Source organism: Felis catus, chromosome B2 (genome assembly GCF_018350175.1).
Source record: "Felis catus isolate Fca126 chromosome B2, F.catus_Fca126_mat1.0, whole genome shotgun sequence".
NCBI classification, from domain to species: Eukaryota; Metazoa; Chordata; class Mammalia; order Carnivora; family Felidae; genus Felis; species Felis catus.
The window spans coordinates 88,042,825-88,057,538 of NC_058372.1; the positions used below are offsets into that span (position 1 = coordinate 88,042,825).

General features: G+C 33.7%; 1 long non-coding RNA gene across 7 annotated transcripts in view; it reads left to right on the forward strand.

Annotated features, from left to right (window-relative positions):
* The window catches only part of LOC109499790, a 419,289-nt gene that overhangs the window by 270,095 nt on the left and 134,480 nt on the right, over window positions 1-14,714 (forward strand). For all 7 annotated transcript variants that reach the window (XR_006598084.1, XR_006598086.1, XR_006598087.1 and 4 more), the window contains one exon: window positions 11,404-11,430. This is a non-coding gene — a long non-coding RNA (uncharacterized LOC109499790). The remainder of the gene's footprint in view (window positions 1-11,403; window positions 11,431-14,714) is intronic.

The window sequence follows — 14,714 nt, forward strand, 5'->3', positions numbered from 1 at the left end:
ATTCTTGGTTTCCCCTTACCCTACTGTGAGTAATACTGAAAATAAAAGTGATTAGTAGAAAAATTTTTGTTGATAATGAATGAAGAGAGTATTTTGTTTTAATTTGCATTAATCTGACTGCAAATGTGGTTGAATATTTCTCATATGCTTGTTAAGCATTTGTATCCTTCTCATATCATAATAGCTTACTGAGCTATTAGGTTTTTTCTTATTTATTAACAAGAATTTATTATATATTAATATTATAGATGTATTTTTATATTTATAATTAATTTCCCAAGTATCATTTACCTTTTCATTTTTTATATATATTTGACATACTTAATTTTAACCAAACTCAAATCCTTGGAGTTTTCTATTATGATTTCTTCATTTATGTTTGGAGTCGATCCCATCTAGAGAATTGAAAAGTAAACTGATAGAATTTCCTCTAGTTCTTATTTTATCACCAAGCACCTTTATTCTTATGGAATAATTTTGGATTATGATATGAAGTATGAGTGCTTATTAATACATCTATTCTCACAAGTAAATTTCACAGGTGAACTTTAGGATCATTTTGCCATTTTGCTATTAAATAGTATATCAGTTTCAGGAAATTTCTCCTTCAGATTTTGTTTAGCACAAAGAATAGATACTTCTTAAAATTTTATATCTAAGAGAAATTTAGGTCTCTTTATTCAAATAATATTGTGAAAATTACAGTAACAAAAATAAAAACTATAATAATGAAGTATATATTTTATAATATATGATCATGTGATATTATATTTATACTACTATATAGTATACATTGTACAGTATAGTATATTTTGTATTACTATATGTAATATACTAATATAAAGCTGAAAGTTTAGTAATAAAACTAAATTATTTTTTAGGTGATTTCATGTTTTGGTTTAAATCATTTATTAGTGTTTTATTATTGTGTTGACATTGCAATTCTATTTTACATAATTTTATAACTGATTATTAAAGGTATTAGGAGAGAGATGTAAAGAGGAAAATAGTGCTATGTTAAAAGCTTAGACTTTTGATTCCAAAGTGCTCAGTTTTTCAATACTAACTTTGGAATAATGCATATTTCTGGTGAAATTATGTGCCCACCAAAGAATTCTATTATATAGAATTATTATATAATTAATTATTATATTAATTATTATATAATTGTGAGGGTGGGAGAAAGATACTTGAATATATGCAAGATATACAAGAATATCACTAATATACCCATGTACGGCTTCTGTGGGAATAACTCAAAGCTCTAAATGAAATGAACACTAGAGAAACCTCAACAAGGGGATGAGAAAGAAGAGGGGAGATACTGGGATCAGTAAAACTTATACTGTTTCATCCAAATTTACCATTTGCTTTATATAATGCATATAATGGGAGTGTATAATATAAACACTATATCAAAATCCTTGAGAAAGGACAGATATTCTGTAAAGGAAACTTTAATAACAATATTAAATTTGAAATATGTAACCATCTCAACAAAACATAGAATTTATGGTTGAAGATGAGAATAAGCTGGGGAAGGAAGTAAGAAAGTAAAATTTTTCCAAATGTCTCTTCTTTCTGCAGAAAAAGAGAGAAGAGTGAAAGGAATGGATTTTATTCCTCTGAGCTAATCTTATTGCCGTGGGGGCTAAGTCTTGGATAAAAGAAAGTAAAGCATTTTGATGTACATAAGAGTGCATCTGAGTGGGGAAAATATCTAGCATATTCTTTTCTAATCATGATAGAGAAATATATGCCTGATTATGTAAATAAGAAAAGGAGAATAATATCAATAACATGATAACTTGTGGTATTACTTTCAAATTTACAAGTAGGGAAGAAAACGGATCAAATGAAAACAAAATAAAATTTGGTACCTAAGAAATATATAATTAAGATCAAAACAACAAAGTCAAATTTATAAAACAACACTAAGCAGAAACAGACTGAATTTTCTCAGTAGAAGACAAAAAAAAAAAAAAAAAGAGGGATGGGGAAAGAAACACTAGACAAAAGAAGGTAAAATGTCAGTGGTCATATCAGACATATTGGAATCAGTGTTAAAAGCCTGAAAATGAGAAAGATACCAAGCTCTGATAACACACTCCACTTAGAAAGGTGATATGCCATGATCTTGTATTTGACAAGGCACAAAATAGCTGAATCTGTTTTTAAACGGATATTTCTATTATCCTCTATCAGGTTTGGAGAGAGAGAGGAAAAAAAATAGTCATACAAAATAAATTGTGTATTCTCTATATATTGGAGTTTATGTCTCTTGAAAAGGGAAGATACTTATTTTGGGTGCTCTGATAAATTTGCAAAACTCTTACCATACTTGGCAGAAGAAAACGTTGAAAACTTTAAAACAAAAAAGTTTTTTTCAGGTTTCATTATTTATTATTACCAAATAAATAAAGCATAATAAAAATATAAAAAATGCAATTCATTTTGTGGAAAATACAAAAAGAAAAAAAATCACTTTACGACAAAATTGTAAAGACATAGCAGAAGTCCTACCAAAGGAAAATGCATTAACATCTTGATAAATAAAAAAGAAAAAGATTATAAATTATTTTACAAATTAAAAAAAACTGCAAAATAAAGTAGAAAGAGACCATCCTAAAGTTAAAAATAGAAATTAAGAAAGTAGAGTACAGAAAATAGTAAAATTTAAAATCAAGACTACTTAACATCTGCAATATACAGATGATTTTTGACTTACAGTGATTTAACTTTGGATTTTTCAACTTTACCATGAGAAAGCAACAGGCATTTAGTTGAAACCATACTTCAAAATTTGAATTTGGATAATTTCCAGGGTGAACGATATGTGATGCTGGACAGCAGCAGTAAGCCATAGCTCCCCCAGGCAGCCGCATGATCATGAGGGTAAATAACTGATACACTTAAAGTCATTCTGTCCCCATACAGTCATTCTGTTTTTCACTTTCAGTACAGTATCCCATAAATTCAATAAGATATTTAACACTTTATTATAAAATAGGTTTTGTGTTAGATGATTTTGCCCAAGTGTAAGCTGATGTAAGTGTTCTGAGCATGTTTAATGTAGGCTAGTAAGCTATGATGGTCTGTACATTAGGTGTCATTAAATGCATTTTCAATTTATGATGGGGTTTATCAAAATGCAATCCCACTGTAAGTCAAGGAAGAGCTGTAATGGGAAATATCTCATAGGATTTATTAAAAATAAAAGTGAGTAAAAGAAAAAAAGATTAAAAAATGTAAAAGAGATAACTACATATTTATTTCATATAACATAATATATATATATATATAACATGCATATACTTTTATATATCATAGGTACAAAATTATGAGATAACACCAGGTATAGCTTCATGAAAATATATGGCAGAAAGGATAATTAGTGTCCCTGAAAATACAAAATTTCCGAAAACTAGGCATGACTACTGAATAGTTTAGAAAGGTAAATAAAGATTTACCTTTGAAAAATATGACAGATACGTTCATTTCTGATGACATCATGGACTGCATACTGTGCAAAATATTTGCACTTCAAAATAAACAAAAAAAATCTGTTCTTTAAAATATACTCTAAACAAAATAGAAACCAACACATAGACTTGGGTTAAATATAGATATGAATCTCAAATATGTAAAATGCACTTAAAAATTAAAGAAAACCATAATCCTTTAAAATGAAAGGCTTTTACCCTTTAAAATAAGTTTTAAAAATATTGAGCAGGGGTGCCTGGGTGGCGCAGTCGGTTAAGTGTCCGACTTCAGCCAGGTCACAATCTCGCGGTCCGTGGGTTCGAGCCCCGCATCGGGCTCTGGGCTGATGGCTCAGAGCCTGGAGCCTGTTTCCGATTCTGTGTCTCCCTCTCTCTCTGCCCCTCCCCTGTTCATGCTCTGTCTCTCTCTGTCCCAAGAATAAATAAAAAACGTTGAAAAAAAATTGAAAAAAAATATTGAGCAAACCTTTCACAAAATAGGATGTACAAGCTACTAAGAATATGAAAATTTTATCAAAAATTGTTTTCCATCAGGGAAATGCAAATTAAAGCCCAATGGGACATTCCTTCACAGTCATTAGAACATCAAAAAATTAAGATTAATAATGCCAATTGTTAGCAAAGTTTCAGAGCAATAGGTACTTTCTTAAATTGCTGGGGGCGGTAGTTGTAAAATGTTAGAACTACCTAGGAAGGTTATCTGACAATTCCAATCCTATGTATTTACCCAAGTGAATTAAAAACATAGTCATAAAGTAATTGTTCAAGGGTATACGTAGCAGCTTTATTCATGATATCTAAAACCTGAAATCAGCAAATGGCTCATAATATGTGAATTTGTAAACAAATTCTGATATAATCACAGAGTAGATTACCACTCAGCACTATAAAAGCAACAAATTACTGAAACTTCCAAAAATCTTTTAAAATTATTATTATTTTATTGTTATTATTGTTGTAGTTATTATTATTAGCTAAGGTGAAGCTACATACAAATGCCAGACATAAAAGAGAATACTTTTTGTATGATTTCTTCTTAAACGTTACATCACCATATGTTTCTTTTTTTTTTATATTTATTTATTTTGAGAGAGAGAGAGAGAGAGCATGAGCAGGGGAGGGGCAGAGAAAGAGGAGGACAGAGAATTCCAAGCAGGCTCTGCATTCTAGCACAGAGCTGGATATGGGGCTCGAACCCACAAACTGCAAGACCATGACCTGAGCCAAGATCAAGAGTTGGACGCTTAGCCAACTGAGCCACCCAGGCATGCCTGTATGATTTAATTATTATGAAGTTCAGGAACATACATGATTAATTTATGGTGATAGAAATCGGAGCAATGACTGTCACTGAAAAGAATAATGAGAGAACTTTCTGAGGAAATTGTAATGTTCTATAATTTGATTGACTTTGAAGTTACATGGATATATACATTTGTCAACCAGGGCACGTATAAAATAATATTCATCAAATAATTATTTGTAAAAGCAAAATCATCATTATAATTTATGACAAAAATTTAGAAATATGCTAAATATCTATCCACAGAGAATGATTATAAAATGCCTAAGGCAATTGTAATGTAGTGCAATACTATAGTGCAATAGTATACTTCAGTGAAAACTTGAAGAATTGCGGATATACAGAACAATATGAGTGACAAACACTGAAAAATACCGTGTTGCAGAAAAATACATGTGGTATTATTCCTGTTAAGCAATGTTTGAATCCATTTCAAATTAAGCAATGTACCTTACCCGAAAGTAGAAACATCATAAAGCTATGAGAAGAGCCATAAAATTAATAAATCCAAAATTTGGGAAAGAAAGTGGATGCCTTTGAGTTGGAAGACAAAGGTTAGTTATGCATGTAAAGGAATACAGGGAGTTTCAAATGTTTTTGGAAAAAAAGGTTCATTTTTTTAGCTTGGTTGTGCATTCTTTTATATATGTGAAATATTTAATAATTTATAAATTGGAGTGAAGAGTCACTAGAAAAAGATTGTTTTATGTCTGAATTTTATCCATACCCAGGAATACAATTCCATTGTGATTGAAATTGTTACAAAATATAAGCAGCAACAGAAATCTACCCAAAACCTGATAAGAGGAGCATAAACTAGAGAATTATGAATCAACTCTTTTATTAGCCTTGAGTTAATATGGTAAAAATGTCAATTCTTTAAATATTGATTATTAAGTTTAATGAAATTGCATTTGGAATCCAAACAGAACTATTATGGGAATTAGATAAAATGATTTAAGCTGTATATGGGAGATTAAATAAATAGGAGTCTATATAGATAGGATAAGTAATCAATAAATTGGACTGCTATAATATAGCATGTACAAAATAAATTCCAAATGGTTTGAAAAAGAATCTCCACATATAGTTTAGATTACATATTCAACCTGGGTTTCTATGAGAAGCCTTCTTAAACAAAAATGGAAATCCGGTTGCCAGAAAAGAATAAATAGGCATATTTGATAATGTAAAAATAGAAATTTTGTATTTCAAAAGATCATATTTTCCTAAAACTTGAGAGGCAATACAAAAGTAAAATAATTGAGGTTCTCTTATATTGTTTCTAACCCTGCTTTGTAGGATATTGTATATTGAGTGAATTATTTAATTACTATAATTAGATGACTGCTTTAAACTCAAATGAAATCATCAGTCAATAAGTATGTTTCAAGGCACCTATTATGTTCCAGCCCTATTGTAGGTGTGGGGGACACAGCAGTGAATAGAGCCAAAGAAGAAACACCTGCCCTTGTGGAGCTTACACTCTAAATAAGTGAAATATATAATAAACAAAGTAATATGTAAATTGTATTTCAAAGAAAATAATATTTAGGTATGTAGTATGTGAGATAATGATACAAGCAGTGGAGAAAAGCCAGAGTAGTGATATAGGGAGTATGTCTGTGTTTGTGTGTGTATGTACAATTTTATTTTTTTTAATTTTTTTATAATGTTTATTTACTTTTGAGAGAGAGAGCACAAGCAGGGGAGGGGCAGAGAGAGAAGGAGACACAGAATCTGAAGCAGGCTCTGGACTCTGAGCTGTTAGCACAGAGACGGCGTGGGGCTCGAACTCATGAGTGGTGAGATCTTGACCTGAGCCAAAGTCAGACACCTAACTGACTGAGCCACCCAGGCTCCCCTGCATATGTACAATTTTAGACCAGATATTCTGGGAATTGCTCATTGAGTAGGTGACAGGTGACTAAAGACCTGAAGGAAAGAAGAAAACAAGTCATGTGACTATTGAAGCTAAAACTATTAGAGGCAAATGAAAGAGCAGTTCAAAGGCGTGAGTTGGGAACATGCTACGTTTTTTGGAGGAGCAACAGAAAGGCCAATGTGGTTATAACATAATGAGCTGGGTTGGGGGCAGTGGAAAGGAAGGGACAGGTGATAATGGCAAAGAGGTAACAATGGACCAAATCCAGACTCTCCACAGTAATAGCAGAAAAGGCAGAATATATAGTCAAAAGCAGATTGCCAGAATTAAGAAAATTCAATAAGCTTGTGGAAATTCTCTTGCATAAGTTTCTGTTTTCTCAGTGAAATAGAAAGCAGGGTGGTTGCTGAGAGCGAACATGAGGGAGGAAATACTGGAGAATTGTAGGAGGAGGCAATCTGAATAAATCATCATTGTAGGTGATGGAGAGAGTGAATGGAACTATAGTACCATTGAGCACCCAGAACACAGTTGAGGTTTGTGATTATAAATGTAATGTGAGTTCAGGAAGCATTCTGTGTGTGTGTTTCTCCAGCCATACTCAGTACAAATGTACGTGCCGGAAGAGACGAAGTTGGATTTAACCAGTTTGGTTGTATTGCTATTTGTTACAACGAATTGAAAAGGAGTGAGGGAATTTGAAGTGTATGTGGGGGAGTAAATAGAACTAACTGAGTAAACAGGTGAGTGGGGACACAAGGATGAAGACCATAAAAATCTAGTCGAGTCAATAGATTATTGACTTCCAGGTCCTCTGGAATCGAGGGTTGTTAAAAATGGGGTTTAAGAGAATGAGCTGAAAACATTAGATGTTATATATCAGTCATAGGTTGACAATATTGGCATGTAGTTATAGAAGAAAACACCTGCATTTCTCACAAAGTTTAAAGATAAATAATATCTATTAGATTCATGAAAATTCCAATTCAGTAATTTGTTTTGGACACAGGATTGAAGAGGCACTTTGTACAATATTTAGTAGTCTACTTGATAACAAGCTTCTCAAAAAAAAAAAAAAACCTGGCTAAATGTATTATTAAATCCATAGTTCTGTTTTTCATCATTTTTTTCAAAAGCATTTTGGAAGCCATTGATAATTTCTTGAGTGACATTATTTTATCACCTCTGAGTATAGGGATTTTTATATGTTTTAAAAAATACCCTTTTCGGTGGATGCTTTATATTTTAATGCTGGAATCAGCAGTATCCCAATGTGACACCAGACAAAACATCGACTTTTAAATGAATCATTGTTTTCTTTTGGAACTAGAATTAGAATAGCTGATTCATCCACAATCTATTATGTGTACATTATTGTTGCTATTGTGATAATAGAGAATTTTATTTATTGTTATGCCGGATTATATTGTGAGTACACTTTTAGTCAGCTTGGGTTTAGCAATCCTGTTATATTTGTCCTTAGAATGTCTTTCACATGTTCGAGGTTTGTACTTGAAAAGTTTATAAATAAATAAATAAATAAATAAATAAATAAATAAATAAATAAATAAATAAATAAATGTATTATTTTTAGAGAATAAATTTATTCAATTGTGAAAAAATACCCCTTTCAAGCTTTAATACCCATTTGTTCAAATACATATAATTTACATGTTTGTGTCTGTTTATTTGTGCATATGTATGTGGGGCTTTATGACTGACAGTCCTTTTTAACACTGATTCTTAAATTTCATATACTGAAGCATCTTTAAAAATATGTGTTCCCATGGGGTGCCTGGGTGGCTCAGTCAGTTGGGTGTCTGACTTCGGCTCAGGTCATGATCTTGAAGTCCGTGAGTTCAAGTCCCACGTCAGGCTCTGCGCGGACAGCTCGGAGCCTGGAGCCTGCCTCAGATCCTGTCTCCCTCTCTCTCTGCCCCTCCTCCACTTGCACTCTGTCTCTCTCTCAAAAATAAAGTAAAAACATAAAAAAAAATTAATAAAAAATATGTGTTCCCATAAAATAACATTTCCCACCTACTTTCATCTACTTATGGTGGTCATTTTTTCTACAATGTTCACTTTCCATTCTTCACATGTCTTTTGTAAGGTTCCAGTACTAGAACTTCAGTCCTAATCTACCATAACATTTATTTTTGGCTGTTGAAGACATGTAGGTTCTCTGTTTTAGGGAACTTGAATATGAAGTCACTTTGTTATGCTATAAATGTTTGTAGAAACATAGATTTCTGTAAACACAGTTAAAAGTATTTTTTCAATACAGTTTTAATTTGAATTAAATTCCTATTTCCTGTATGCACATAACCTCTAAAAAATCCCTAGAATTTTAAAGTTTTCCAGGGAAGAGGGAACTTAGATCATTTTTTCTAATTCTTTTTTATTTTAATGTTTATTTTTGAGAGAGAGAGACATAGTGTGAGCAGGGGAGGGGCAGAGAGAGGGGGAGACACAGAATCTGAAACAGGCTCCAGGTTCTGAGCTGTCAGCACAGAGCCCAATACGGGGCTCGAACTCACAGACCCCGAAATCATGACCTGAGCCAAAGTTGGACGCTTAACCAACTGAGCCACCCAGGTGCCATGGAACTTTGATCAATTGTTTTAACATTTTGCATAATCTGTGCAAGATGATAATAAATGTTCTATTTGTTGTGTACTCTATTTTCTAATAAGACCGTCACAAAATATATTAGAATGTTAAAAATTCTGGGAAGTTCTGTAGCAAAGAAATCTGACCAAATTCAATACAGCTTTTCTCAAACATGATTGATATCAAAATTACTTCCCGTCTTTGTTTTTTGCTGAACACCTATTAACATCTCATTGAACAAATTGTTCTCAGAACAGTTTAAGAAATTCTGTTCTCTCCTTAGAGGAATAAACAGAGACATGGTATATTAATATGTTATTCTAAAGTATATGGCTATTTACTAGCAGAAAGTATCAGAACTAATTTGGACTCCCAATTAAGTGTCTCTTTCTTCCTGCCGTTTGTCTCCTGGTATTTTCTTATTCCCAGTGCTGTATTGAGCCATCTGTAACACTAATCCTGTCTTTGTTTAAAATGCTGATATTTTGTTTTTGATTTATTTGTACAAATTTTATTTTTAAACATTGATTAAAATATTATATATCTTGGTTACTGAGTTTTGTGTTGTCCCCTATATTTTGTGCATGAGTGCCCCATTCACCTAGCCCAGTTCTGGGTTGGATTATCCCAACAAAACTGTATGTGTCTCCTCCAGTCTTGGAATATCCAAATCATTCCATATTCCAGATTATTTTGAAGTATGATGAATTAGTTAGGTCTCCACATCAAAACCCAATCTTTGGTCACTCTCATTCTTCACATTTATAGAGAGAAACATCCTAGTGTTTTCTGCCCCTTTTGTTCCTGGGAATAAGAATATCCCTCCGATTATTTTGCATATTAATTTATAAATACCATGTAGATTATTGCACTTTCTGAAAGTCTGAGATTTTAATTAACTGATAATTAACAACCCAGATCTTACATTAACCAGTTCCTATGTTCAAGGGAATAAACTTGGGGCTGAGATAACATCTACTAGCTCCACTTAATAAAAATTCATATTCACGAGCTCAGTGAACTCTAATACAGCATGTCCCAAAGTATGTTTCAGAGAAGGGGATGTTAATAGGTTCAGGGCAGGGGGGTGGAGGGATGTAATAATAAAATTAGTTGGATAGATAAAGATCTGAAGGAAACTAAAGAGAATATTTCAGGACTTCTCAGAGCCTTTAATATGCTGATGTTCTCCAGGAATATGAAAAAAAAAAAAACCTCTTATACAATGCGGTGTTTCTTAAACATATCTGACTGTAGAATCTTTATATATTTATCTGAATGTATGAGAGCTTTTGCACAAAACATCTGTCATGGCACCATCGTTTCACAGATCATGTTTGGAAAGTATATCTCTAATAAGCTAGCTGAACCTGGATTGTGTTTTATAGAAAGTTTTTTCAGATGATGTGTAATTCAATGTCCTATGGTACCACTTTGTTTTCCAGTAGTGGTTCACTTACCCCAAAAACCAGCCAGGACTTTTCTTGTGCATGAGAGAAATACTGAAAATTAATTGTTTTTACTGAGTGGAAATTTATAAGAATAGACTATTTTTTCTGATCATCATATCCAACTTTTTCATAGCTGAATGTTTTTATAACTCTTGGGTAGCTGGTTTCCACTTAATGAAAGAGTTCTCCCTAATCAGTCTCATATGGAAGAGCTGATATGTTTACCCCTCTTTTCTCAGGTATTTCTGACCTGTGTACTTCAAAAGAAATTTTGAAAATGTGGAAAATCTAAACTTCCTTCCTCGTTATACCTGTATTATTTTCTATATACAATGCACGCCTAGACCATCCCTGAGGTCTAGAAAAACTCTTATTTTGCTTCTTTTCCGTGCTCTCAGAGATGCTGACAGAAATAATTCCTTGCCCTCAGAGCCAGTTATTAATTGGAAAAAGATTAATAGTGATCTGCTGAAAATTTAATGTGAAGTTTAAACCTGGTATTCCTGAAAAGATGTTTGAGAATAATTTTATATTGTAGAGAAATTTTGGATAAGTTCTGATAATAGTATTTTCAGCTGCAGACAAAGATCCAGTACCGACCACAGTTTAAAACCATCATCTCTAACTCCTTCTCCATTTCTTTTGTTTTAGGTGTGGACACTTTGATAGCCTGTCAAGGTATGGTAACGAAACATCGTCCTTTAATAATAGCACAACAACTACCCGTAGTACACGTAAACTTATTCATATAAGTTAGTTCTCAGCTCTGAGCACCCCATCCATGGCGCAGTCCCTGGCCACACACGTGGACCCTATTTGGATTCGAAAGGAATTTCCTCATCTTTAGCAGCCTTACTTTCAGAGTTTGAGTTTTTCAAAGTGAAATAGGTAATTGTTGTTTATAAAATATTATGATGGTACGGAGTCTGTAGCAACTAAAAACATCCCAGTGTTTGCTGCGAGGCATGAGGAGACAGTGACACAGCTCATTTCCTCAGCCGAGCTCTCTTTGCCGCCTTGTACAACACTTATTTCAAAGCACGCCACAGCTTAGAACTGTCGTGATCCCCATTAATATAAAATCATTGACCCCTGCTCCCGCTGGTGCGACTAAATTACATTCTGCTGCTCAGCGGCAGCCGCGCATGGGGCCAGCGCTTTTAGTCATCGCCAGGTGCCTTGATGCAGGCGCAGCCCCTCCTACGCCCAGGGTTTGCCTTTAATGAGGATTAGGCACCTTCAAAGATCTAGGAGGACCCACTCCCAGGATGGAAGCCTTTCTAATGGCATCTGGGCTTATCGTAGGCAGTAATTTAGTATCTCGGAGGAGACTGGAGAGAGATTCATTTCTCGCCTCTAAGAAATTGCAAGAATGTGTGGTTTTGTGATTGGCTTTTTTTCCCCTCCCTCTCCACCAGCACAAATTCAAGAGCATTATGCCTAACAATATCCTGGTTTTATAAAGCCTAGAAGGTGGATGTGGTAAAACAGTATCCCAAATTATGATATATCCCAGCTGAGGAAATTCCTCCTTTATATTATATTATATGATGTGCTGCCAATAGGACTAAACCCACTCACAGATGCCCCACGCTCATTTCATTTTTGTATTTCAGTGGTGGAATTTCCTTACTAAAGGATTGATAGCCGGGTCCAGAGTGTGGTCTGTCTTCTCATTGTGTGGTCTCCCTTTGCATCAGCTCCTCACCCTCTCAGGCCTGCCCTTCCACGTGGTTCCCTTGCCCTCTGAAAATGAGGGGATCAGGGGTCTGCACCTTCCTACAGTGGGTGTGGAATTTGCAGGAATGTTCTCTGTGCTGCTACAGCAATCACTCCTGCCTTGACTGTTAAGGGACAAAGCTGGAGAGCGCTAGGTATAATGAAAGTAGAAAGTAGTCATCGAACACAGCAAACATACTTAGATAATCAAAGTCCTCCCTTACAAAAATTGCAGAAAAATGAAAAAAAAGTATTTAAGGATCAGTCACACATACGGTATTAAAATAAGTGTGATTATGTGAATGTATATACATATATTCACACAATTATTTGCAGTGTGTTTCGATTAGTTCTTTATATAGCAAACTGTTACTCGTAAAAAGCTCAGAAATAGTTTAGCATCAGAATAAAATCTGGTGTTCAAAGTATTCTTTGCGGAAAAACCGGATGTTTTTGTCTGGCGAGGGAAGAAAGCTATGTATTAAAGTAAAGCTGGTGTTTAATCCAGGAGAATCTGAGCTCTGATGAATCAGTTGGTTTTCTCTCTGATTTATTTGTAGTGAGACAAAATCATGAAAGTTTCTCAATCTAGTAAATGTCAACATTTAATTTTTAGTTTTTAAGTATATGCGGTAAGAAATGGTGCCTTAACTGAGTCAAAGTACACAGTGAAGCTAGTCAGCAGTATAAAATGAGACAAAATTTAATCAGTACTGTGGTGGTCACACTGTATATGGAGACTTTGTCTGAATTTTCTACTCTGATTCCTATCAGAAGAAACAAATTAAGTTTTATGGCCATAGGGAGTATCTGCAGAGAGTTCTTACTAACTGCAGAGAGGTTAAATGGTCTACACTATTTAATTACAAAATTTATAAATACTATTTGTTGATAAAAATCCATTTTAAATAAAAATGCACAAAAGCAACAGTAATAAGGAAAAATGTGAAATTTCTGCCGGTTGAGTTTATCTATGGGATATATAAATACACGTAAGTAATATAAAGAAAAATAGGTATGTTCACTATACTTTGGAAAAGACATGGTTTTGGTTCCTGAAATTATTATTTTTTTTCCCTGAGGTTTAATTGTATTTCATGAGATTCGGTATCTGGATTAACAACTTGCTTCTGAAAGCTGAGACCCAAACAGAGGTCTTTCTTTCCAGAAGGGTGTCCTAACCCCAGTCACACGTCTGCTAATTTGGCCTCTCTCTCAATCTCAGAAGAACTTGCTGAACAGAAGTGAAACTATGCACGTGCTAATGGCTCACGCTCTGCAAACTCCCCTCTCTCCCCAAGAGTGTCTGGTGTGCAAAGCTGAGCTGGAACAAAGATACACTAATTATTCCCCATTAATGTGTCTGCTTGAATGGCCCTAAATACCAGAGTGATTAATTAGCGCGAGGCAGCCGGGCCAGGATGTCACACCCTTCCCTGCGTTTAAGTGTCGCCAAGGTTGTGCTCGAGTGTTGACAACAGCATATCTTTAATTTTCTCCAAGAAGAAAAGTTTCATCAGTACAATTAATTTGAGCTTGGCTGGCGTGCAGGAATAAATGTAACATGTGGAATGATATTACTGCTGTCTAGGCAATTTTTTTTTTTTTTTTTTTTGCCTCCTTAGGGTACAGTAAAACTTTTTTGGCAACTTGGTTATTGAATAGTGTATTTCTATAATTGTCTCAATTTGGCTTAATTACTTTTGTGCACTTTGCAGCAAAAAACATGGATCATAAAATAGTAAGCGGTTATTATTCACAATAGCTGGGATGGATATAGATGAATGCGTAGATAAGAATTAGAAAAAGAATGGCATTAAATTTGGTATCCTTTCAACTATGCAATTTTCTCTCATGGATTGAAATGTACATCAGTGTTATCAAAAATAATTTGAGACCACTTAACCCCTAAAAGATATGAATCTATTCAAAAATATGTAACAGAAAAGTGCCTATTTGGCCTGATTTTTTAGGAGGCAGGTTTTGCTGAGATTTTAAGCTTTCCGAACAATATTTTGCCTCAATTAGACTCTCAACTACTAACATATATAAATCAGTTGTAAAGAATAATAGCATAATAAGTGATTTTTAACACTTTCATTATATTCCTTTCTTTTTTGTAATTTTGTCAAAGTGATTTCTTAAGGAAAAAAATTAACTCTATTTTAAAATAATTATATACTGTTTAGAGAAATAGAATGAATCAAATAAAGTAGCTGCGACTCATACTATTTTCCCTCTGT